This window comes from Hypanus sabinus, chromosome 6 (assembly GCF_030144855.1).
Source record: "Hypanus sabinus isolate sHypSab1 chromosome 6, sHypSab1.hap1, whole genome shotgun sequence".
Classification (NCBI taxonomy): Eukaryota; Metazoa; Chordata; class Chondrichthyes; order Myliobatiformes; family Dasyatidae; genus Hypanus; species Hypanus sabinus.
This window is the reverse complement of record NC_082711.1, coordinates 91,351,163-91,377,603: the sequence shown is the minus strand read 5'-3', so window position 1 is coordinate 91,377,603 and position 26,441 is coordinate 91,351,163.

Sequence of the window (26,441 nt, the reverse complement as noted above, 5' to 3'; positions counted from 1 at the left end):
AACCCGGGGACATGTCTACCTGCCTGAACCTGGGGACCTGTCTACCTGCCTGAACCTGGGGACCTGTCTACCTGCGTGAACCCGGGGACCTGTCTACCTGCCTGAACCCAGGGACCTGTCTACCTGCCTGAACCCGGGGACATGTCTACCTGCCTGAACCTGGGGACCTGTCTAACTGCCTGAACCCGGGGACATGTCTACCTGCGTGAACCCGGGGACCTGTCTACCTGCCTGAACCCAGGGACCTGTCTACCTGCCTGTCTGCCTGAACCCGAGAACCTGTCTACCTGCATGAACTCGGGGACCTGTCTGACTGCCTGAACTCGGGGACCTGTCTACCTGCCTGAACCCGGGGACATGTCTACCTGCCTTATCCCGGGGACCTGTCTACCTGCCTGTCGGCCTGAACCCGAGAACCTGTCTACCTGCCTGAACCCGGGGACATGTCTACCTGCCTAAACCCGGGGACATGTCTACCTGCCTGAACCCAGGGACCTGTCTACCTGCCTGTCTGCCTGAACCCAGGGACCTGTCTACCTGCCTGAACCCGGGGACATGTCTACCTGCCTGAACCTGGGGAATTGTCTACCTGCCTGAACCCGGGGACATGTCTACCTGCGTGAACCCGGGGACCTGTCTACCTGCCTGAACCCAGGGACCTGTCTACCTGCCTGTCTGCCTGAACCCGAGAACCTGTCTACCTGCCTGAACTCGGGGACCTGTCTGACTGCCTGAACCCGGGGACCTGTCTACCTGCCCGAACCCGGGGACCTGTCTACCTGCCCGAACCCGGGGACCTGTCTACCTGCCTGAACCCAGGGACATGTCTACCTGCGTGATCCCGGGGACCTGTCTACCTGCCTAAACCCAGGGACCTGTCTACCTGCCTGCCTGGACCCGGGGACCTGCCTGTCTGTCTGAACCCGGGGACCTGTCTACCTGCCTGTACCCGGGGACCTGTCTACCTGCCTGGACCCAGGGACCTGCCTGTCTGCCTGAACCCGGGGACCTGTCTGTCTGCCTGAACCCGGTGAGCTGTCTACCTGCCTGCCTGGACCCGGGGACCTGCCTGTCTGACTGAACCCGGGGAACTGTCTACCTGCCTGCCTGAACCGGGGACCTGACTACCTGCCTGAACCCGGGGACCTGTCTACCTGCCTGAACCTGGAGACCTGTCTATCTGCCTGAACTCGGGGACCTGTCTACCTGCCTGAACCCCGGGGACCTGTCTACCTGCCTGAACCCAGGGACCTGTCTACCTGCCTGAACCCAGGGATCTGTCTGTCTGCTAGAACACAGGGACCTGTCTACCTGCCTGAACCCGGGGACCTGTCTACCTGCCTGAACCCGGTGACCTTTCTACCCGCCTGAACCCAGGGACCTGTCTACCTGCCTGAACCCGGGGACCTGTCTACCTGCCTGAACCCGGGGACCTGTCTACCTGCCTGAACGCAGAGACCTGTCTACCTGCCTGCTCGGGGACCTGCCTGTCTGCCTGAACCCGAGAACCTGTCTACCTGCCTGAACCCGGGGACCTGTCTACCTGCCTGAACCCGGGGACCTGTCTACCTGCCTGAACCCGGGGACATGTCTACCTGCCTGAACCTGGGGACCTGTCTACCTGCCTGAACCTGGGGACCTGTCTACCTGCGTGAACCCGGGGACCTGTCTACCTGCCTGAACCCAGGGACCTGTCTACCTGCCTGAACCCGGGGACATGTCTACCTGCCTGAACCTGGGGACCTGTCTAACTGCCTGAACCCGGGGACATGTCTACCTGCGTGAACCCGGGGACCTGTCTACCTGCCTGAACCCAGGGACCTGTCTACCTGCCTGTCTGCCTGAACCCGAGAACCTGTCTACCTGCATGAACTCGGGGACCTGTCTGACTGCCTGAACTCGGGGACCTGTCTACCTGCCTGAACCCGGGGACATGTCTACCTGCCTTATCCCGGGGACCTGTCTACCTGCCTGTCGGCCTGAACCCGAGAACCTGTCTACCTGCCTGAACCCGGGGACATGTCTACCTGCCTAAACCCGGGGACATGTCTACCTGCCTGAACCCGGGGACATGTCTACCTGCGTGAACCCGGGGACCTGTCTACCTGCCTGAACCCAGGGACCTGTCTACCTGCCTGTCTGCCTGAACCCGAGAACCTGTCTACCTGCCTGAACTCGGGGACCTGTCTGACTGTCTGAACCCGGGGACCTGTCTACCTGCCTGAACCCGGGGACATGTCTACCTGCCTGAACGCAGGGACCTGTCTACCTGCCTGTCTGCCTGAACCCGAGAACCAGTCTACCTGCCTGAACCCGGGGACCAGTCTACCTGCCTAAACCCGGGGACCAGTCTACCTGCCTGCCTGAACCCGGGGACCTGTCTACCTGCCTGAACTCGGGGACCAGTCTGTCTGCCTGAACCCGGGGAACTGTCTACCTGTCTAACCCGGGGACCTGTATACCTGCCTGAACCCGGGAACCTGTCTACCTGCCTGAACCCAGAGACCGGTCTACCTGTCTGAACCCAGGGACCTGTCTACCTGCCTGGACCCGGGGACCTGCCTGTCTGCCTGAACCCGGAGACCTGTCTACCTGCCTGAACTCGGGGACCTGTCTGTCTGCCTGAACCCGGGGACCTGTCTACCTGCCTGAACCAGGGGACATGTCTACCTGCCTGAACCCAGGGACCTGTCTACCTCCATGAACCCGGTGAGCTGTCTACCAGCCTGAACCCGGGGACCTGTCTACCTGCCTGAACTCGGGGACCTGTCTGTCTGCCAGAACCCGGGGACCTGACTACCTGCCTGAACCCGGGGACCTGCCTACCTGCCTGAACCCGGGGACCTGTCTACCTGCCTGAACCCGGGGACGTGTCTACCTGCCTGAACTCGGGGACCTGTCTACCTGCCTGTACCCGGGGACCTGTCTACCTGCCTGAACCCAGGGACCTGTCTACCTGCCTGTCTGCCTGAACCCGAGAACCTGTCTACCTGCCTGAACTCGGGGACCTGTCTGACTGCCTGAACCCGGGGACCTGTCTGCCTGCATGAACCCGGGGACATGTCTTCCTGCCTGAACCCAGGGACCTGTCTACCTGCCTGTTTGCTTGAACCCGAGAACCAGTCTACCTGCCTGAACCCGGGGACCAGTCTACCTGCCTAAACCCTGTGACCAGTCTACCTGCCTGCCTGATCCCGGGGACCTGTCTACCTGCCTGAACTCGGGGACCAGTCTGTCTGCCTGAACCCGGGGACCAGTCTACCTGCCTGCCTGAACCCGGGGACCTGTCTACCTGCCTGAACCCCGGGGACCTGTCTACCTGCGTGAACCCGGGGACCTGTCTACCTGCCTGAACCCGGAGACCTGTCTACCTGCCTGAACCCGGAGACGTGTCTACCTGCCTGAAGGCAGAGACCTGTCTACCTGCCTGCTCGGGGACCTGTCTACCTGCCTGAACCCCGGGGACCTGTCTACCTGCATGAACCCGGGGACCTGTCTACCTGCCTGAACCCAGTGAACAGTCTACCTGCGTGAACCCAGGGACCTGTCTACCTGCCTGAACCCAGGGACCTGTCTACCTGCCTGAACCCAGGGACCTGTCTACCTGCGTGAACCCGGGGACCTGTCTACCTGCCTTCACCCAGAGACCTGTCTACCTGCCTGAACCCGGGGACCTGTCTACCTGCCTGAACCCGGGGACCTGTCTGCCTGCCTGAACCCAGGGACCTGTCTGCCTGCCTGCACTGGGGGACCTGTCTAACTCTCTGAACCCGGGGACCTGTCTACCTGCCTGAACCCGGGGACGTGTCTATCTGCCTGAACCCGGGGACGTGTCTACCTGCCTGAACTCGGGGACCTGTCTACCTGCCGGAACCCGGGGACGTGTCTACCTGCCTGAACTCGGGGACCTGTCTACCTGCCTGTACCCGGGGACCTGTCTACCTGCCTGAACCCAGGGACCTGTCTACCTCCCTGCTTGAACCCAGGGACCTGTCTACCTGCCTGGACCCGGGGTCCTGCCTGTCTGACTGAACCCGGGGACCTGTCTACCTGCCTGCCTGAACCCGGGGACCTGACTACCTGCCTGAACCCGGGGACCTGTCTGGCTCCCTGAACCCAGGGACCTGTCTGCATGCCTGCACTGGGGGACCTGTCTACCTGTCTGAACCCGGGGACCTGTCTACCTGCCTGAACGCGGGGACGAGTCTATCTGCCTGAACCCGGGGACGTGTCTACCTGCTTGAACTCGGGGATCTGTCTACCTGCCTTTATCCGGGGACCTGTCTACCTGCCTGAACCCAGGGACCTGTCTACCTCCCTGAACGCGGGGACCTGCCTGTCTGCCTGAACCCGGGGACCTGCCTGTCTGACTGAACACGGGGACCTGTCCACCTGCCTGAAACCAGGGCCCTGTCTACCTGTCTGAACCCAGGGACCTGCCTCCCTGCCTGAACCCGGGGACCTGCCTACCTGCCTGAACCCGGGGACCTGTCTACCTGCCTGAACCCGGGGACGTGTCTACCTGCCTGAACTCGGGGACCTGTCTACCTGCCTGTACCCGGGGACCTGTCTACCTGCCTGTCTGCCTGAACCCGAGAACCTGTCTACCTGCCTGAACTCGGGGACCTGTCTGACTGCCTGAACCCGGGGACCTGTCTGCCTGCATGAACCCGGGGACATGTCTACCTGCCTGAACCCAGGGACCTGTCTACCTGCCTGTTTGCTTGAACCCGAGAACCAGTCTACCTGCCTGAACCCGGGGACCAGTCTACCTGCCTAAACCCTGTGACCAGTCTACCTGCCTGCCTGATCCCGGGGACCTGTCTACCTGCCTGAACTCGGGGACCAGTCTGTCTGCCTGAACCCGGGGACCAGTCTACCTGCCTGCCTGAACCCGGGGACCTGTCTACCTGCCTGAACCCCGGGGACCTGTCTACCTGCGTGAACCCGGGGACCTGTCTACCTGCCTGAACCCGGAGACCTGTCTACCTGCCTGAACCCGGAGACGTGTCTACCTGCCTGAAGGCAGAGACCTGTCTACCTGCCTGCTCGGGGACCTGTCTACCTGCCTGAACCCCGGGGACCTGTCTACCTGCATGAACCCGGGGACCTGTCTACCTGCCTGAACCCAGGGAACAGTCTACCTGCGTGAACCCAGGGACCTGTCTACCTGCCTGAACCCAGGGACCTGTCTACCTGCCTGAACCCAGGGACCTGTCTACCTGCGTGAACCCGGGGACCTGTCTACCTGCCTTAACCCAGAGACCTGTCTACCTGCCTGAACCCGGGGACCTGTCTACCTGCCTGAACCCGGGGACCTGTCTGCCTGCCTGAACCCAGGGACCTGTCTGCCTGCCTGCACTGGGGGACCTGTCTAACTCTCTGAACCCGGGGACCTGTCTACCTGCCTGAACCCGGGGACGTGTCTATCTGCCTGAACCCGGGGACGTGTCTACCTGCCTGAACTCGGGGACCTGTCTACCTGCCGGAACCCGGGGACGTGTCTACCTGCCTGAACTCGGGGACCTGTCTACCTGCCTGTACCCGGGGACCTGTCTACCTGCCTGAACCCAGGGACCTGTCTACCTCCCTGCTTGAACCCAGGGACCTGTCTACCTGCCTGGACCCGGGGACCTGCCTGTCTGACTGAACCCGGGGACCTGTCTACCTGCCTGCCTGAACCCGGGGACCTGACTACCTGCCTGAACCCGGGGACCTGTCTGGCTCCCTGAACCCAGGGACCTGTCTGCATGCCTGCACTGGGGGACCTGTCTACCTGTCTGAACCCGGGGACCTGTCTACCTGCCTGAACGCGGGGACGAGTCTATCTGCCTGAACCCGGGGACGTGTCTACCTGCCTGAACTCGGGGATCTGTCTACCTGCCTGTATCCGGGGACCTGTCTACCTGCCTGAACCCAGGGACCTGTCTACCTCCCTGAACGCGGGGACCTGCCTGTCTGCCTGAACCCGGGGACCTGCCTGTCTGACTGAACACGGGGACCTGTCCACCTGCCTGAAACCAGGGCCCTGTCTACCTGTCTGAACCCAGGGACCTGCCTCCCTGCCTGAACCCCGGGACCTGCCTCCCTGTCTGAACCCGGGGACATGTCTCCCTGCCTGAACCCGGGGACCTGTCTACCTGCCTGTCTGCCTGAACCCGAGAACCTGTCTACCTGCCTGAACTCGGGGACCTGTCTGACTGCCTGAACCCGGGGACCTGTCTACCTGCCTGAACCCGGGGACATGTCTACCTGCCTGAACCTGGGGACCTGTCTACCTGCCTGAACCTGGGGACCTGTCTACCTGCGTGAACCCGGGGACCTGTCTACCTGCCTGAACCCAGGGACCTGTCTACCTGCCTGAACCCGGGGACATGTCTACCTGCCTGAACCTGGGGACCAGTCTACCTGCCTGAACCCGGGGACATGTCTACCTGCGTGAACCCGGGGACCTGTCTACCTGCCTGAACCCAGGGACCTGTCTACCTGCCTGTCTGCCTGAACCCGAGAACCTGTCTACCTGCCTGAACTCGGGGACCTGTCTGACTGCCTGAACCCGGGGACCTGTCTACCTGCCTGAACCCGGGGACATGTCTACCTGCCTGAACCCAGGGACCTGTCTACCTGCCTGTCTGCCTGAACCCGAGAACCAGTCTACCTGCCTGAACCCGGGGACCAGTCTACCTGCCTAAACCCGGGGACCAGTCTACCTGCCTGCCTGAACCCGGGGACCTGTCTACCTGCCTGAACTCGGGGACCAGTCTGTCTGCCTGAACCCGGGGAACTGTCTACCTGTCTAACCCGGGGACCTGTATACCTGCCTGAACCCGGGAACCTGTCTACCTGCCTGAACCCAGAGACCGGTCTACCCGCCTGAACCCAGGGACCTGTCTACCTGCCTGAACCCTGGGACCTGTCTACCTGCCTGAACCCGGTGACCTGTCTACCTGCCTGAACCCGGTGACCTTTCTACCCGCCTGAACCCAGGGACCTGTCTACCTGCCTGAACCCGGGGACCTGTCTACCTGCCTGAACCCGGGGACCTGTCTACCTGCCTGAACGCAGAGACCTGTCTACCTGCCTGAACGCAGAGACCTGTCTACCTGCCTGCTCGGGGACCTGTCTGTCTGTCTGAACCCGGGGACCTGTCTACCTGCCTGAACCCGGGGACCTGTCTACCTGTCTGAACCCAGGGACCTGTCTACCTGCCTGGACCCGGGGACCTGCCTGTCTGCCTGAACCCGGAGACCTGTCTACCTGCCTGAACTCTGGGACCTGTCTGTCTGCCTGAACCCGGGGACCTGTCTACCTGCCTGAACCCAGGGACCTGTCTACCTCCATGAACCCGGTGAGCTGTCTACCTGCCTGAACTCGGGGACCTGTCTGTCTGCCAGAACCCGGGGACCTGACTACCTGCCTGAACCCGGGGACCTGCCTACCTGCCTGAACCCGGGGACCTGCCTACCTGCCTGAACCCGGGGACCTGTCTACCTGCCTGAACCCGGGGACGTGTCTACCTGCCTGAACTCGGGGACCTGTCTACCTGCCTGTACCCGGGGACCTGTCTACCTGCCTGAACCCAGGGACCTGTCTACCTGCCTGTCTGCCTGAACCCGAGAACCTGTCTACCTGCCTGAACTCGGGGACCTGTCTGACTGCCTGAACCCAGGGACCTGTCTGCCTGCATGAACCCGGGGACATGTCTACCTGCCTGAACCCAGGGACCTGTCTACCTGCCTGTCTGCATGAACCCGAGAACCAGTCTACCTGCCTGAACCCGGGGACCAGTCTACCTGCCTAAACCCGGGGACCTGTCTACCTGCCTGCCTGATCCCGGGGACCTGTCTACCTGCCTGAACTCGGGGACCAGTCTGTCTGCCTGAACCCGGGGACCAGTCTACCTGCCTGCCTGAACCCGGGGACCTGTCTACCTGCCTGAACCCCGGGGACCTGTCTACCTGCGTGAACCCGGGGACCTGTCTACCTGCCTGAACCCGGAGACCTGTCTACCTGCCTGAACCCGGAGACGTGTCTACCTGCCTGAAGGCAGAGACCTGTCTACCTGCCTGCTCGGGGACCTGTCTACCTGCCTGAACCCCGGGGACCTGTCTACCTGCGTGAACCCGGGGACCTGTCTACCTGCCTGAACCCAGGGAACAGTCTACCTGCGTGAACCCAGGGACCTGTCTACCTGCCTGAACCCAGGGACCTGTCTACCTGCCTGAACCCAGGGACCTGTCTACCTGCGTGAACCCGGGGACCTGTCTACCTGCCTTAACCCAGAGACCTGTCTACCTGCCTGAACCCGGGGACCTGTCTACCTGCCTGAACCCGGGGACCTGTCTGCCTGCCTGAACCCAGGGACCTGTCTGCCTGCCTGCACTGGGGGACCTGTCTAACTCTCTGAACCCGGGGACCTGTCTACCTGCCTGAACCCGGGGACGTGTCTATCTGCCTGAACCCGGGGACGTGTCTACCTGCCTGAACTCGGGGACCTGTCTACCTGCCTGTACCCGGGGACCTGTCTACCTGCCGGAACCCGGGGACATGTCTACCTGCCTGAACTCGGGGACCTGTCTTCCTGCCTCTACCCGGGGACCTGTCTACCTGCCTGAACCCAGGGACCTGTCTACCTCCCTGCTTGAACCCAGGGACCTGTCTACCTGCCTGGACCCGGGGACCTGCCTGTCTGACTGAACCCGGGGACCTGTCTACCTGCCTGCCTGAACCCGGGGACCTGACTACCTGCCTGAACCCGGGGACCTGCCAACCTGCCTGAACCCGGGGACCTGCCTACCTGCCTGAACCCGGGGACCTGTCTACCTGCCTGCTCGGGGACCTGTCTACCTGCCTGAACCCGGGGACATGTCTACCTGCCTGAACTCGGGGACCTGTCTACCTGCCTCTACCCGGGGACCTGTCTACCTGCCTGAACCCAGGGACCTGTCTACCTCCCTGCTTGAACCCAGGGACCTGTCTACCTGCCTGGACCCGGGGACCTGCCTGTCTGACTGAACCCGGGGACCTGTCTACCTGCCTGCCTGAACCCGGGGACCTGACTACCTGCCTGAACCCGGGGACCTGCCAACCTGCCTGAACCCGGGGACCTGCCTACCTGCCTGAACCCGGGGACCTGCCTACCTGCCTGAACCCGGGGACCTGTCTACCTGCCTGCTCGGGGACCTGTCTACCTGCCTGAACCCTGGGGACCTGTCTACCTGCGTGAACCCGGGGACCTGTCTACCTGCCTGAACCCAGGGAACTGTCTACCTGCGTGAACCCAGGGACCTGTCTACCTGCCTGAACCCAGGGACCTGTCTACCTGCGTGAACCCGGGGACCTGTCTACCTGCCTGAACCCAGGGACCTGTCTACCTGCCTGAACCCGGGGACCTGTCTACCTGCCTGAACCCGGGGACCTGTCTGGCTCCCTGAACCAAGGGACCTGTCTGCATGCCTGCACTGGGGGACCTGTCTACCTGTCTGAACCCGGGGACCTGTCTACCTGCCTGAACCCGGGGATGTGTCTATCTGCCTGAACCCGGGGACGTGTCTACCTGCCTGAACTCGGGGACCTGTCTACCTGCCTGTACCCGGGGACCTGTCTACCTGCCTGAACCCAGGGACCTGTCTACCTCCCTGAACGCGGGGACCTGCCTGTCTGCCTGAACCCGGGGACCTGCCTGTCTGACTGAACACGGGGACCTGTCTACCTGCCTGAAACCAGGGCCCTGTCTACCTGTCTGAACCCAGGGACCTGCCTCCCTGCCTGAACCCGGGGACCTGCCTCACTGCCTGAACCCAGGGACATGCCTCCCTGCCTGAACCCGGGGACCTGTCTACCTGCCTGTCTGCCTGAACCCGAGAACCTGTCTACCTGCCTGAACTCGGGGACCTGTCTACCTGCCTGAAACCAGGCCCTGTCTACCTGTCTGAAACCAGGGACCTGCCACCCTGCCTGCTTGAACCCAGGGACCTGTCTACCTGCCTGGACCCTGGGACCTGCCTGTCTGACTGAACCCGGGGACCTGTCTACCTGCCTGCCTGAACCCGGGGACCTGACTATCTGCCTGAACCCAGGGACCTGTCTACCTGCCTGTCTGCCTGAACCCGAGAACCTGTCTACCTGCCTGAACTCGGGGACCTGTCTGACTGCCTGAACCCGGGGACCTCTCTACCTGCCTGAACCCGGGGACATGTCTACCTGCCTGAACCTGGGGACCTGTCTACCTGCCTGAACCTGGGGACCTGTCTACCTGCGTGAACCCGGGGACCTGTCTACCTGCCTGAACCCAGGGACCTGTCTACCTGCCTGAACCCGGGGACATGTCTACCTGCCTGAACCTGGGGACCTGTCTAACTGCCTGAACCCGGGGACATGTCAACCTGCGTGAACCCGGGGACCTGTCTACCTGCCTGAACCCAGGGACCTGTCTACCTGCCTGTCTGCCTGAACCCGAGAACCTGTCTACCTGCCTGAACTCGGGGACCTGTCTGACTGCCTGAACTCGGGGACCTGTCTACCTGCCTGAACCCGGGGACATGTCTACCTGCCTGATCCCGGGGACCTGTCTACCTGCCTGTCGGCCTGAACCCGAGAACCTGTCTACCTGCCTGAACCCGGGGACATGTCTACCTGCCTAAACCCGGGGACATGTCTACCTGCCTGAACCTGGGGACCTGTCTACCTGCCTGAACCCGGGGACATGTCTACCTGCGTGAACCCGGGGACCTGTCTACCTGCCTGAACCCAGGGACCTGTCTACATGCCTGTCTGCCTGAACCCGAGAACCTGTCTACCTCCCTGAACCCGCGGACCTGCCTGTCTGCCTGAACCTGTGGACCTGCCTGTTTGCCTGAATCCAGGGACCTGTCTACCTGTCTGAACCCGGGGACCTGCCTGTCTGACTGAACCCGGGGACGTGTCTACCTGCCTGCTTGAACCCACGGACCTGTCTACCTGCCTGGACCCGGGGACCTGCCTGTCTGACTGAACCCGGGGACCTGTCTACCTGCCTTTCTGAACCCGGGGACCTGACTACTTGCCTGAACCCGAGAACCTGTCTACCTGCCTGAACTCGGGGACCTGTCTGACTGCCTGAACCCAGGGACCTGTCTGCCTGCATGAACCCGGGGACATGTCTACCTGCCTGAACCCAGGGACCTGTCTACCTGCCTGTCTGCATGAACCCGAGAACCAGTCTACCTGCCTGAACCCGGGGACCAGTCTACCTGCCTAAACCCGGGGACCTGTCTACCTGCCTGCCTGATCCCGGGGACCTGTCTACCTGCCTGAACTCGGGGACCAGTCTGTCTGCCTGAACCCAGGGACCAGTCTACCTGCCTGCCTGAACCCGGGGACCTGTCTACCTGCCTGAACCCCGGGGACCTGTCTACCTGCGTGAACCCGGGGACCTGTCTACCTGCCTGAACCCGGAGACCTGTCTACCTGCCTGAACCCGGAGACGTGTCTACCTGCCTGAAGGCAGAGACCTGTCTACCTGCCTGCTCGGGGACCTGTCTACCTGCCTGAACCCCGGGGACCTGTCTACCTGCGTGAACCCGGGGACCTGTCTACCTGCCTGAACCCAGGGAACAGTCTACCTGCGTGAACCCAGGGACCTGTCTACCTGCCTGAACCCAGGGACCTGTCTACCTGCCTGAACCCAGGGACCTGTCTACCTGCGTGAACCCGGGGACCTGTCTACCTGCCTTAACCCAGAGACCTGTCTACCTGCCTGAACCCGGGGACCTGTCTACCTGCCTGAACCCGGGGACCTGTCTGCCTGCCTGAACCCAGGGACCTGTCTGCCTGCCTGCACTGGGGGACCTGTCTAACTCTCTGAACCCGGGGACCTGTCTACCTGCCTGAACCCGGGGACGTGTCTATCTGCCTGAACCCGGGGACGTGTCTACCTGCCTGAACTCGGGGACCTGTCTACCTGCCTGTACCCGGGGACCTGTCTACCTGCCGGAACCCGGGGACATGTCTACCTGCCTGAACTCGGGGACCTGTCTACCTGCCTCTACCCGGGGACCTGTCTACCTGCCTGAACCCAGGGACCTGTCTACCTCCCTGCTTGAACCCAGGGACCTGTCTACCTGCCTGGACCCGGGGACCTGCCTGTCTGACTGAACCCGGGGACCTGTCTACCTGCCTGCCTGAACCCGGGGACCTGACTACCTGCCTGAACCCGGGGACCTGCCAACCTGCCTGAACCCGGGGACCTGCCTACCTGCCTGAACCCGGGGACCTGCCTACCTGCCTGAACCCGGGGACCTGTCTACCTGCCTGCTCGGGGACCTGTCTACCTGCCTGAACCCTGGGGACCTGTCTACCTGCGTGAACCCGGGGACCTGTCTACCTGCCTGAACCCAGGGAACTGTCTACCTGCGTGAACCCAGGGACCTGTCTACCTGCCTGAACCCAGGGACCTGTCTACCTGCGTGAACCCGGGGACCTGTCTACCTGCCTGAACCCAGGGACCTGTCTACCTGCCTGAACCCGGGGACCTGTCTACCTACCTGAACCCGGGGACCTGTCTGGCTCCCTGAACCAAGGGACCTGTCTGCATGCCTGCACTGGGGGACCTGTCTACCTGTCTGAACCCGGGGACCTGTCTACCTGCCTGAACCCGGGGATGTGTCTATCTGCCTGAACCCGGGGACGTGTCTACCTGCCTGAACTCGGGGACCTGTCTACCTGCCTGTACCCGGGGACCTGTCTACCTGCCTGAACCCAGGGACCTGTCTACCTCCCTGAACGCGGGGACCTGCCTGTCTGCCTGAACCCGGGGACCTGCCTGTCTGACTGAACACGGGGACCTGTCTACCTGCCTGAAACCAGGGCCCTGTCTACCTGTCTGAACCCAGGGACCTGCCTCCCTGCCTGAACCCGGGGACCTGCCTCACTGCCTGAACCCAGGGACATGCCTCCCTGCCTGAACCCGGGGACCTGTCTACCTGCCTGTCTGCCTGAACCCGAGAACCTGTCTACCTGCCTGAACTCGGGGACCTGTCTACCTGCCTGAAACCAGGCCCTGTCTACCTGTCTGAAACCAGGGACCTGCCACCCTGCCTGCTTGAACCCAGGGACCTGTCTACCTGCCTGGACCCTGGGACCTGCCTGTCTGACTGAACCCGGGGACCTGTCTACCTGCCTGCCTGAACCCGGGGACCTGACTATCTGCCTGAACCCAGGGACCTGTCTACCTGCCTGTCTGCCTGAACCCGAGAACCTGTCTACCTGCCTGAACTCGGGGACCTGTCTGACTGCCTGAACCCGGGGACCTCTCTACCTGCCTGAACCCGGGGACATGTCTACCTGCCTGAACCTGGGGACCTGTCTACCTGCCTGAACCTGGGGACCTGTCTACCTGCGTGAACCCGGGGACCTGTCTACCTGCCTGAACCCAGGGACCTGTCTACCTGCCTGAACCCGGGGACATGTCTACCTGCCTGAACCTGGGGACCTGTCTAACTGCCTGAACCCGGGGACATGTCAACCTGCGTGAACCCGGGGACCTGTCTACCTGCCTGAACCCAGGGACCTGTCTACCTGCCTGTCTGCCTGAACCCGAGAACCTGTCTACCTGCCTGAACTCGGGGACCTGTCTGACTGCCTGAACTCGGGGACCTGTCTACCTGCCTGAACCCGGGGACATGTCTACCTGCCTGATCCCGGGGACCTGTCTACCTGCCTGTCGGCCTGAACCCGAGAACCTGTCTACCTGCCTGAACCCGGGGACATGTCTACCTGCCTAAACCCGGGGACATGTCTACCTGCCTGAACCTGGGGACCTGTCTACCTGCCTGAACCCGGGGACATGTCTACCTGCGTGAACCCGGGGACCTGTCTACCTGCCTGAACCCAGGGACCTGTCTACATGCCTGTCTGCCTGAACCCGAGAACCTGTCTACCTCCCTGAACCCGCGGACCTGCCTGTCTGCCTGAACCTGTGGACCTGCCTGTTTGCCTGAATCCAGGGACCTGTCTACCTGTCTGAACCCGGGGACCTGCCTGTCTGACTGAACCCGGGGACGTGTCTACCTGCCTGCTTGAACCCACGGACCTGTCTACCTGCCTGGACCCGGGGACCTGCCTGTCTGACTGAACCCGGGGACCTGTCTACCTGCCTTTCTGATCCCGGGGACCTGACTACTTGCCTGAACCCGGGGACCTGCCTACCTGCCTGAACCCGGGGACCTGCCTACCTGCCTGAACCCGGGGACCTGCCTACCTGCCTGAACACGGGGACCTGTCTACCTGCCTGCTCGGGGACCTGTCTACCTGCCTGAACCCCGGGGACCTGTCTACCTGCGTGAACCCGGGGACCTGTCTACCTGCCTGAACACAGGGAACTGTCTACCTGCGTGAACCCAGGGACTTGTCTACCTGCCTGAACCCAGGGACCTGTCTACCTGCCTGAACCCAGGGACCTGTCTACCTGCGTGAACCCGGGGACCTGTCTACCTGCCTGAACCCAGGGACCTGTCTACCTGCCTGAACCCAGGGACCTGTCTACCTGCCTGAACCCGGGGACCTGTCTGGCTCCCTGAACCCAGGGACCTGTCTGCACGCCTGCACTGGGGGACCTGTCTACCTGTCTGAACCCGGGGACCTGTCTACCTGCCTGAACCCGGAGACGTGTCTATCTGCCTGAATCCGGGGACCTGTCTACCTGCCTGAACCCGGGGACCTGTCTACCTGCCTGAACCCAGGGACCTGTCTACCTCCCTGAACGCGGGGACCTGCCTGTCTGCCTGAACCCGGGGACCTGCCTGTCTGACTGAACACGGGGACCTGTCTACCTGCCTGAAACCAGGGCCCTGTCTACCTGTCTGAAACCAGGGACCTGCCTCCCTGCCTGCTTGAACCCAGGGACCTGTCTACCTGCCTGGACCCGGGGACCTGCCTGTCTGACTGAACCCGGGGACCTGTCTACCTGCCTGCCTGAACCCGGGGACCTGACTACCTGCCTGAACCCAGGGACCTGTCTACCTGCCTGTCTGCCTGAACCCGAGAACCTGTCTACCTGCCTGAACTCAGGGACCTGTCTGACTGCCTGAACCCGGGGACCTGTCTACCTGCCTGAACCCGGGGACATGTCTACCTGCCTGAACCTGGGGACCTGTCTACCTGCCTGAACCTGGGGACCTGTCTACCTGCGTGAACCCGGGGACCTGTCTACCTGCCTGAACCCAGGGACCTGTCTACCTGCCTGAACCCGGGGACATGTCTACCTGCCTGAACCTGGGGACCTGTCTAACTGCCTGAACCCGGGGACATGTCTACCTGCGTGAACCCGGGGACATGTCTACCTGCGTGAACCCGGGGACCTGTCTGTCTGCCTGAACCCAGGGACCTGTCTACCTGCCTGCCTGGACCCGGGGACATGCCTGTCTGTCTGAACCCAGGGACCTGTCAACCTGCCTGAACCCGGGGACCTGTCTACCTGCCTGAACCCGGGGACCTGTCTACCTGCCTGAACGCAGAGACCTGTCTACCTGCCTGCTCGGGGACCTGTCTGTCTGACTGAACCCGGGGACCTGTCTACCTGCCTGCCTGAACCCGGGGACCTGACTACCTGCCTGAACCCAGGGACCTGTCTACCTGCCTGTCTGCCTGAACCCGAGAACCTGTCTACCTGCCTGAACTCGGGGACCTGTCTGACTGCCTGAACCCGGGGAACTCTCTACCTGCCTGAACCCGGGGACATGTCTACCTGCCTGAACCTGGGGACCTGTCTACCTGCCTGAACCTGGGGACCTGTCTACCTGCCTGAACCCGGGGACCTGTCTACCTGCCTGAACCCAGGGACCTGTCTACCTGCCTGAACCCGGGGACATGTCTACCTGCCTGAACCTGGGGACCTGTCTAACTGCCTGTACCCGGGGACATGTCAACCTGCGTGAACCCGGGGACCTGTCTACCTGCCTGAACCCAGGGACCTGTCTACCTGCCTGTCTGCCTGAACCCGAGAACCTGTCTACCTGCCTGAACTCGGGGACCTGTCTGACTGCCTGAACTCGGGGACCTGTCTACCTGCCTGAACCCGGGGACATGTCTACCTGCCTGATCCCGGGGACCTGTCTACCTGCCTGTCGGCCTGAACCCGAGAACCTGTCTACCTGCCTGAACCCGGGGACATGTCTACCTGCCTGAACCCGGTGACCTTTCTACCCGCCTGAACCCAGGGACCTGTCAACCTGCCTGAACCCGGGGACCTGTCTACCTGCCTGAACCCGGGGACCTGTCTACCTGCCTGAACGCAGAGACCTGTCTACCTGCCTGCTCGGGGACCTGTCTGTCTGTCTGAACCCGGGGACCAGTCTACCTGCCTGAACGCAGAGACCTGTCTACCTGCCTGAACCCGGGGACCTGTCTACCTGCGTGAACCCGGGGACGTGTCTACCTGCCTGAACTCGGGGACCTGTCTACCTGCCTGAACCCGGGGACCTGTCTACCTGCCTGAACCCGGGGACCTGTCTAACTGCCTGAACCCGGGGACATGTCAACCTGCGTGAACCCGGGGACCTGTCTACCTGCCTGAACCCAGGGACCTGTCTACCTCCCTGAACCCGGGGACCTGCCTGTCTGCCTGAACCTGGGGACCTGCCTGTTTGCCTGAATCCAGGGACCTGTCTACCTGTCTGAACCCGGGGACCTGCCTGTCTGACTGAACCCGGGGACGTGTCTACCTGCCTGCTTGAACCCACGGACCTGTCTACCTGCCTGGACCCGGGGACCTGCCTGTCTGACTGAACCCGGGGACCTGTCTACCTGCCTTTCTGAACCCGGGGACCTGACTACTTGCCTGAACCCGGGGACCTGCCTACATGCCTGAACCCGGGGACCTGCCTACCTGCCTGAACCCGGGGACCTGCCTACCTGCCTGAACACGGGGACCTGTCTACCTGCCTGCTCGGGGACCTGTCTACCTGCCTGAACCCCGGGGACCTGTCTACCTGCGTGAACCCGGGGACCTGTCTACCTGCCTGAACACAGGGAACTGTCTACCTGCGTGAACCCAGGGACTTGTCTACCTGCCTGAACCCAGGGACCTGTCTACCTGCCTGAACCCAGGGACCTGTCTACCTGCGTGAACCCGGGGACCTGTCTACCTGCCTGAACCCAGGGACCTGTCTACCTGCCTGAACCCATGGACCTGTCTACCTGCCTGAACCCGGGGACCTGTCTGGCTCCCTGAACCCAGGGACCTGTCTGCACGCCTGCACTGGGGGACCTGTCTACCTGTCTGAACCCGGGGACCTGTCTACCTGCCTGAACCCGGAGACGTGTCTATCTGCCTGAATCCGGGGACCTGTCTACCTGCCTGAACCCGGGGACCTGTCTACCTGCCTGAACCCAGGGACCTGTCTACCTCCCTGAACGCGGGGACCTGCCTGTCTGCCTGAACCCGGGGACCTGCCTGTCTGACTGAACACGGGGACCTGTCTACCTGCCTGAAACCAGGGCCCTGTCTACCTGTCTGAAACCAGGGACCTGCCTCCCTGCCTGCTTGAACCCAGGGACCTGTCTACCTGCCTGGACCCGGGGACCTGCCTGTCTGACTGAACCCGGGGACCTGTCTACCTGCCTGCCTGAACCCGGGGACCTGACTACCTGCCTGAACCCAGGGACCTGTCTACCTGCCTGTCTCCCTGAACCCGAGAACCTGTCTACCTGCCTGAACTCAGGGACCTGTCTGACTGCCTGAACCCGGGGACCTGTCTACCTGCCTGAACCCGGGGACATGTCTACCTGCCTGAACCTGGGGACCTGTCTACCTGCCTGAACCTGGGGACCTGTCTACCTGCGTGAACCCGGGGACCTGTCTACCTGCCTGAACCCAGGGACCTGTCTACCTGCCTGAACCCGGGGACATGTCTACCTGCCTGAACCTGGGGACCTGTCTAACTGCCTGAACCCGGGGACATGTCTACCTGCGTGAACCCGGGGACCTGTCTACCTGCCTGAACCCAGGGACCTGTCTACCTGCCTGTCTGCCTGAACCCGAGAACCTGTCTACCTGCATGAACTCGGGGACCTGTCTGACTGCCTGAACTCGGGGACCTGTCTACCTGCCTGAACCCGGGGACATGTCTACCTGCCTTATCCCGGGGACCTGTCTACCTGCCTGTCGGCCTGAACCCGAGAACCTGTCTACCTGCCTGAACCCGGGGACATGTCTACCTGCCTAAACCCGGGGACATGTCTACCTGCCTGAACCCAGGGACCTGTCTACCTGCCTGTCTGCCTGAACCCAGGGACCTGTCTACCTGCCTGAACCCGGGGACATGTCTACCTGCCTGAACCTGGGGAATTGTCTACCTGCCTGAACCCGGGGACATGTCTACCTGCGTGAACCCGGGGACCTGTCTACCTGCCTGAACCCAGGGACCTGTCTACCTGCCTGTCTGCCTGAACCCGAGAACCTGTCTACCTGCCTGAACTCGGGGACCTGTCTGACTGCCTGAACCCGGGGACCTGTCTACCTGCCCGAACCCGGGGACCTGTCTACCTGCCCGAACCCGGGGACCTGTCTACCTGCCTGAACCCAGGGACATGTCTTCCTGCGTGATCCCGGGGACCTGTCTACCTGCCTAAACCCAGGGACCTGTCTACCTGCCTGCCTGGACCCGGGGACCTGCCTGTCTGTCTGAACCCGGGGACCTGTCTACCTGCCTGTACCCGGGGACCTGTCTACCTGCCTGGACCCAGGGACCTGCCTGTCTGCCTGAACCCGGGGACCTGTCTGTCTGCCTGAACCCGGTGAGCTGTCTACCTGCCTGCCTGGACCCGGGGACCTGCCTGTCTGACTGAACCCGGGGAACTGTCTACCTGCCTGCCTGAACCGGGGACCTGACTACCTGCCTGAACCCGGGGACCTGTCTACCTGCCTGAACCTGGAGACCTGTCTATCTGCCTGAACTCGGGGACCTGTCTACCTGCCTGAACCCCGGGGACCTGTCTACCTGCCTGAACCCAGGGACCTGTCTACCTGCCTGAACCCAGGGATCTGTCTGTCTGCTAGAACCCAGGGACCTGTCTACCTGCCTGAACCCGGGGACCTGTCTACCTGCCTGAACCCGGTGACCTTTCTACCCGCCTGAACCCAGGGACCTGTCTACCTGCCTGAACCCGGGGACCTGTCTACCTGCCTGAACCCGGGGACCTGTCTACCTGCCTGAACGCAGAGACCTGTCTACCTGCCTGCTCGGGGACCTGCCTGTCTGCCTGAACCCGAGAACCTGTCTACCTGCCTGAACCCGGGGACCAGTCTACCTGCCTGAACCCGGGGACCTGTCTACCTGCCTGAACCCGGGGACATGTCTACCTGCCTGAACCTGGGGACCTGTCTACCTGCCTGAACCTGGGGACCTGTCTACCTGCGTGAACCCGGGGACCTGTCTACCTGCCTGAACCCAGGGACCTGTCTACCTGCCTGAACCCGGGGACATGTCTACCTGCCTGAACCTGGGGACCTGTCTAACTGCCTGAACCCGGGGACATGTCTACCTGCGTGAACCCGGGGACCTGTCTACCTGCCTGAACCCAGGGACCTGTCTACCTGCCTGTCTGCCTGAACCCGAGAACCTGTCTACCTGCATGAACTCGGGGACCTGTCTGACTGCCTGAACTCGGGGACCTGTCTACCTGCCTGAACCCGGGGACATGTCTACCTGCCTTATCCCGGGGACCTGTCTACCTGCCTGTCGGCCTGAACCCGAGAACCTGTCTACCTGCCTGAACCCGGGGACATGTCTACCTGCCTAAACCCGGGGACATGTCTACCTGCCTGAACCCAGGGACCTGTCTACCTGCCTGTCTGCCTGAACCCAGGGACCTGTCTACCTGCCTGAACCCGGGGACATGTCTACCTGCCTGAACCTGGGGAATTGTCTACCTGCCTGAACCCGGGGACATGTCTACCTGCGTGAACCCGGGGACCTGTCTACCTGCCTGAACCCAGGGACCTGTCTACCTGCCTGTCTGCCTGAACCCGAGAACCTGTCTACCTGCCTGAACTCGGGGACCTGTCTGACTGCCTGAACCCGGGGACCTGTCTACCTGCCCGATCCCGGGGACCTGTCTACCTGCCTGAACCCAGGGACATGTCTACCTGCGTGAACCCGGGGACCTGTCTACCTGCCTGAACCCAGGGACCTGTCTACCTGCCTGCCTGGACCCGGGGACCTGCCTGTCTGTCTGAACCCGGGGACCTGTCTACCTGCCTGTACCCGGGGACCTGTCTACCTGCCTGGACCCAGGGACCTGCCTGTCTGCCTGAACCCGGGGACCTGTCTGTCTGCCTGAATCCGGTGAGCTGTCTACCTGCCTGCCTGGACCCGGGGACCTGCCTGTCTGACTGAACCCGGGGAACTGTCTACCTGCCTGCCTGAACCGGGGACCTGACTACCTGCCTGAACCCGGGGACCTGACTACCAGCCTGAACCTGGAGACCTGTCTATCTGCCTGAACTCGGGGACCTGTCTACCTGCCTGAACCCGGGGGACCTGTCTACCTGCCTGAACCCAGGGACCTGTCTACCTGCCTGAACCCAGGGATCTGTCTGTCTTCTAGAACCCAGGGACCTGTCTACCTGCCTGAACCCGGGGACCTGTCTACCTGCCTGAACCCGGTGACCTTTCTACCCGCCTGAACCCAGGGACCTGTCTACCTGCCTGAACCCGGGGACCTGTCTACCTGCCTGAACCCGGGGACCTGTCTACCTGCCTGAACGCAGAGACCTGTCTACCTGCCTGCTCGGGGACCTGTCTGTCTGTCTGTCTGAACCCGGGGACCTGTCTACCTGCCTGAACGCAGAGACCTGTCTACCTGCCTGAACCCGGGGACCTGTCTACCTGCCTGAACCCGGGGACCTGTCTACCTGCCTGAACCCAGTGACCTTTCTACCTGCCTGAACCCGGGGAACTGTCTACCTGCCTGAACCCGGGGACCTGTCTACCTGCCTGAACTCGGGGACCTGTCTGTCTGCCTGAACCCGGGGACCTGTCTACCTGCGTGAACCCGGGGACCTGTCTCCCTGCCTGAACCCAGGGACCTGTCTACCTCCCTGAACGCGGGGACCTGCCTGTCTGCCTGAACCCGGGGACCTGCCTGTCTGACTGAACACGGGGACATGTCTACCTGCCTGAAACAAGGGCCCTGTCTACCTGTCTGAAACCAGGGACCTGCCTCCCTGCCTGCTTGAACCCAGGGACCTGTCTACCTGCCTGGACCCGGGGACCTGCCTGTCTGACTGAACCCGGGGACCTGTCTACCTGCCTGCCTGAACCCGGGGACCTGACTACCTGCCTGAACCCAGGGACCTGTCTACCTGCCTGTCTGCCTGAACCCGAGAACCTGTCTACCTGCCTGAACTCGGGGACCTGTTTGACTGCCTGAACCCGGGGACCTGTCTACCTGCCTGAACCCGGGGACATGTCTACCTGCCAGAACCTGGGGACCTGTCTACCTGCCTGAACCTGGGGACCTGTCTACCTGCGTGAACCCGGGGACCTGTCTACCTGCCTGAACCCAGGGACCTGTCTACCTGCCTGAACCCGGGGACATGTCTACCTGCCTGAACCTGGGGACCTGTCTACCTGCCTGAACCCGGGGACATGTCTACCTGCGTGAACCCGGGGATCTGTCTACCTGCCTGAACCCAGGGACCTGTCTACCTGCCTGTCTGCCTGAACCCGAGAACCTGTCTACCTGCCTGAACTCGGGGACCTGTCTGACTGCCTGAACCCGGGGACCTGTCTACCTGCCTGAACCCGGGGACATGTCTACCTGCCTGAACCCGGGGACCTGTCTACCTGCCTGTCGGCCTGAACCCGAGAACCTGTCTACCTGCCTGAACCCGGGGACATGTCTACCTGCCTGAACCCGGGGACATGTATACCTGCCTGAACCCAGGGACCTGTCTACCTGCCTGTCTGCCTGAACCCAGGGACCTGTCTACCTGCCTGAACCCGGGGACATGTCTACCTGCCTGAACGCAGAGACCTGTCTACCTGCCTGAACCCGGGGACCTGTCTACCTGCCTGAACCCGGGGACCTGTCTACCTGCCTGAACCCAGTGACCTTTCTACCTGCCTGAACCCGGGGAACTGTCTACCTGCCTGAACCCGGGGACCTGTCTACCTGCCTGAACTCGGGGACCTGTCTGTCTGCCTGAACCCGGGGACCTGTCTACCTGCCTGAACCCAGTGACCTTTCTACCTGCCTGAACCCAGGGACCTGTCTACCTGCCTGAACCCAGGGACCTGTCTACCTGCCTGAACCCGGGGACCTGTCTGGCTCCCTGAACCCAGGGACCTGTCTGCATGCCTGCACTGTGGGACCTGTCTACCTGTCTGAACCCGGGGACCTGTCTACCTGCCTGAACCCGGAGACGTGTCTATCTGCCTGAACCCCTGGACCTGTCTACCTGCCTGAACCCGGGGACCTGTCTACCTGCCTGAACCCAGGGACCTGTCTACCGCCCTGAACGCGGGGACCTGCCTGTCTGCCTGAACCCGGGGACCTGCCTGTCTGACTGAACACGGGGACCTGTCTACCTGCCTGAAACAAGGGCCCTGTCTACCTGTCTGAAACCAGGGACCTGCCTCCCTGCCTGCTTGAACCCAGGGACCTGTCTACCTGCCTGGACCCGGGGACCTGCCTGTCTGACTGAACCCGGGGACCTGTCTACCTGCCTGCCTGAACCCGGGGACCTGACTACCTGCCTGAACCCAGGGACCTGTCTACCTGCCTGTCTGCCTGAACCCGAGAACCTGTCTACCTGCCTGAACTCGGGGACCTGTCTGACTGCCTGAACCCGGGGACCTGTCTACCTGCCTGAACCCGGGGACATGTCTACCTGCCAGAACCTGGGGACCTGTCTACCTGCCTGAACCTGGGGACCTGTCTACCTGCGTGAACCCGGGGACCTGTCTACCTGCCTGAACCCAGGGACCTGTCTACCTGCCTGAACCCGGGGACATGTCTACCTGCCTGAACCTGGGGACCTGTCTACCTGCCTGAACCCGGGGACATGTCTACCTGCGTGAACCCGGGGATCTGTCTACCTGCCTGAACCCAGGGACCTGTCTACCTGCCTGTCTGCCTGAACCCGAGAACCTGTCTACCTGCCTGAACTCGGGGACCTGTCTGACTGCCTGAACCCGGGGACCTGTCTACCTGCCTGAACCCGTGGACCTGTCTACCTGCCTGTCGGCCTGAACCCGAGAACCTGTCTACCTGCCTGAACCCGGGGACATGTCTACCTGCCTGAACCCGGGGACATGTATACCTGCCTGAACCCAGGGACCTGTCTACCTGCCTGTCGGCCTGAACCCAGGGACCTGTCTACCTGCCTGAACCCGGGGACATGTCTACCTGCCTGAACCTGGGGACCTGTCTACCTGCCTGAACCCGGGGACATGTCTACCTGCGTGAACCCGGGGACCTGTCTACCTGCCTGAACCCAGGGACCTGTCTACCTGCCTGTCTGCCTGAACCCGAGAACCTGTCTACCTGCCTGAACTCGGCGACCTGTCTGACTGCCTGAACCCGGGGACCTGTCTACCTGCCCGAACCCGGGGACCTGTCTACCTGCCTGAACCCGGGGACATGTCTACCTGCGTGAACCCGGGGACCTGTCTACCTGCCTGAACCCAGGGACCTGTCTACCTGCCTGCCTGGACCCGGGGACCTGCCTGTCTGTCTGAACCCGGGGACCTGTCTACCTGCCTGTACCCGGGGACCTGTCTACCTGCCTGGACCCAGGGACCTGTCTACCTGCCTGGACCCGGGGACCTGCCTGTCTGACTGAACCCGGGGAACTGTCTACCTGCCTGCCTGAACCGGGGACCTGACTACCTGCCTGAACCCGGGGACCTGTCTACTTGCCTGAACCCAGTGACCTTTCTACCTGCCTGAACCCGGGGAACTGTCTACCTGCCTGAAGCCGGGGACCTGTCTACCTGCCTGAACTCGGGGACCTGTCTGTCTGCCTGAACCCGGGGACCTGTCTACCTGCCTTAACCCAGTGACCTTTCTACCTGCCTGAACCCAGGGACCTGTCTACCTGCCTGAACCCAGGGACCTGTCTACCTGCCTGAAACCGGGGACCTGTCTGGCTCCCTGAACCCAGGGACCTGTCTGCATGCCTGCACTGGGGGACCTGTCTACCTGTCTGAACCCGGGGACCTGTCTACCTGCCTGAACCCGGAGACGTGTCTATCTGCCTGAACCCGGGGACCTGTCTACCTGCCTGAACCCGGTGACCTTTCTACCCGCCTGAACCCAGGGACCTGTCTACCTGCCTGAACCCGGGGACCTGTCTACCTGCCTGAACCCGGGGACCTGTCTACCTGCCTGCTCGGGGACCTGTCTGTCTGTCTGAACCCGGGGACCTGTCTACCTGCCTGAACGCAGAGACCTGTCTACCTGCCTGAACCCGGGGACCTGTCTACCTGCCTGAACCCGGGGACCTGTCTACCTGCCTGAACCCAGTGACCTTTCTACCTGCCTGAACCCGGGGAACTGTCTACCTGCCTGAACCCGGGGACCTGTCTACCTGCCTGAGCTCGGGGACCTGTCTGTCTGCCTGAACCCGGGGACCTATCTACCTGCCTGAACCCAGTGACCTTTCTACCTGCCTGATCCCAGGGACCTGTCTACCTGCCTGAACCCAGGGACCTGTCTACCTGCCTGAACCCGGGGACCTGTCTGGCTCCCTGAACCCAGGGACCTGTCTGCATGCCTGCACTGTGGGACCTGTCTACCTGTCTGAACCCGGGGACCTGTCTACCTGCCTGAACCCGGAGACGTGTCTATCTGCCTGAACCCGGGGACCTGTCTACCTGCCTGAACCCGGGGACCTGTCTACCTGCCTGAACCCAGGGACCTGTCTACCTCCCTGAACGCGGGGACCTGCCTGTCTGCCTGAACCCGGGGACCTGCCTGTCTGACTGAACACGGGGACCTGTCTACCTGCCTGAAACAAGGGCCCTGTCTACCTGTCTGAAACCAGGGACCTGCCTCCCTGCCTGCTTGAACCCAGGGACCTGTCTAGCTGCCTGGACCCGGAGACCTGCCTGTCTGACTGAACCCGGGGACCTGTCTACCTGCCTGCCTGAACCCGGGGACCTGACTACCTGCCTGAACCCAGGGACCTGTCTACCTGCCTGTCTGCCTGAACCCGAGAACCTGTCTACCTGCCTGAACTCGGGGACCTGTCTGACTGCCTGAACCCGGGGACCTGTCTACCTGCCTGAACCCGGGGACATGTCTACCAGCCTGAACCTGGGGACCTGTCTACCTGCCTGAACCTGGGGACCTGTCTACCTGCGTGAACCCGGGGACCTGTCTACCTGCCTGAACCCAGGGACCTGTCTACCTGCCTGAACCCGGGGACATGTCTACCTGCCTGAACCTGGGGACCTGTCTACCTGCCTGAACCCGGGGACATGTCTACCAGCGTGAACCCGGGGACCTGTCTACCTGCCTGAACCCAGGGACCTGTCTACCTGCCTGTCTGCCTGAACCCGAGAACCTGTCTACCTGCCTGAACCCGGGGACATGTCTACCTGCCTGAACCCGGGGACCTGTCTACCTGCCTGTCGGCCTGAACCCGAGAACCTGTCTACCTGCCTGAACCCGGGGACATGTCTACCTGCCTGATCCCGGGGACATGTATACCTGCCTGAACCCAGGGACCTGTCTACCTGCCTGTCTGCCTGAACCCGAGAACCTGTCTACCTGCCTGAACCCGGGGACATGTCTACCTGCCTGAACCCGGGGACCTGTCTACCTGCCTGTCGGCCTGAACCCGAGAACCTGTCTACCTGCCTGAACCCGGGGACCTGTCTACCTGCCTGAACCCGGGGACATGTCTACCTGCGTGAACCCGGGGACCTGTCTACCTGCCTGAACCCAGGGACCTGTCTACCTGCCTGTCTGCCTGAACCCGAGAACCTGTCTACCTGCCTGAACCCGGGGACATGTCTACCTGCCTGAACCCGGGGACATGTATACCTGCCTGAACCCAGGGACCTGTCTACCTGCCTGTCTGCCTGAACCCGAGAACCTGTCTACCTGCCTGAACCCGGGGACATGTCTACCTGCCTGAACCCGGGGACCTGTCTACCTGCCTGTCGGCCTGAACCCGAGAACCTGTCTACCTGCCTGAACCCGGGGACATGACTACCTGCGTGAACCCGGGGACATGTATACCTGCCTGAACCCAGGGACCTGTCTACCTGCCTGTCTGCCTGAACCCGAGAACCTGTCTACCTGCCTGAACCCGGGGACATGTCTACCTGCCTGAACCCGGGGACCTGTCTACCTGCCTGTCGGCCTGAACCCGAGAACCTGTCTACCTGCCTGAACCTGGGGACCTGTCTACCTGCCTGAACCCGGGGACATGTCTACCTGCGTGAACC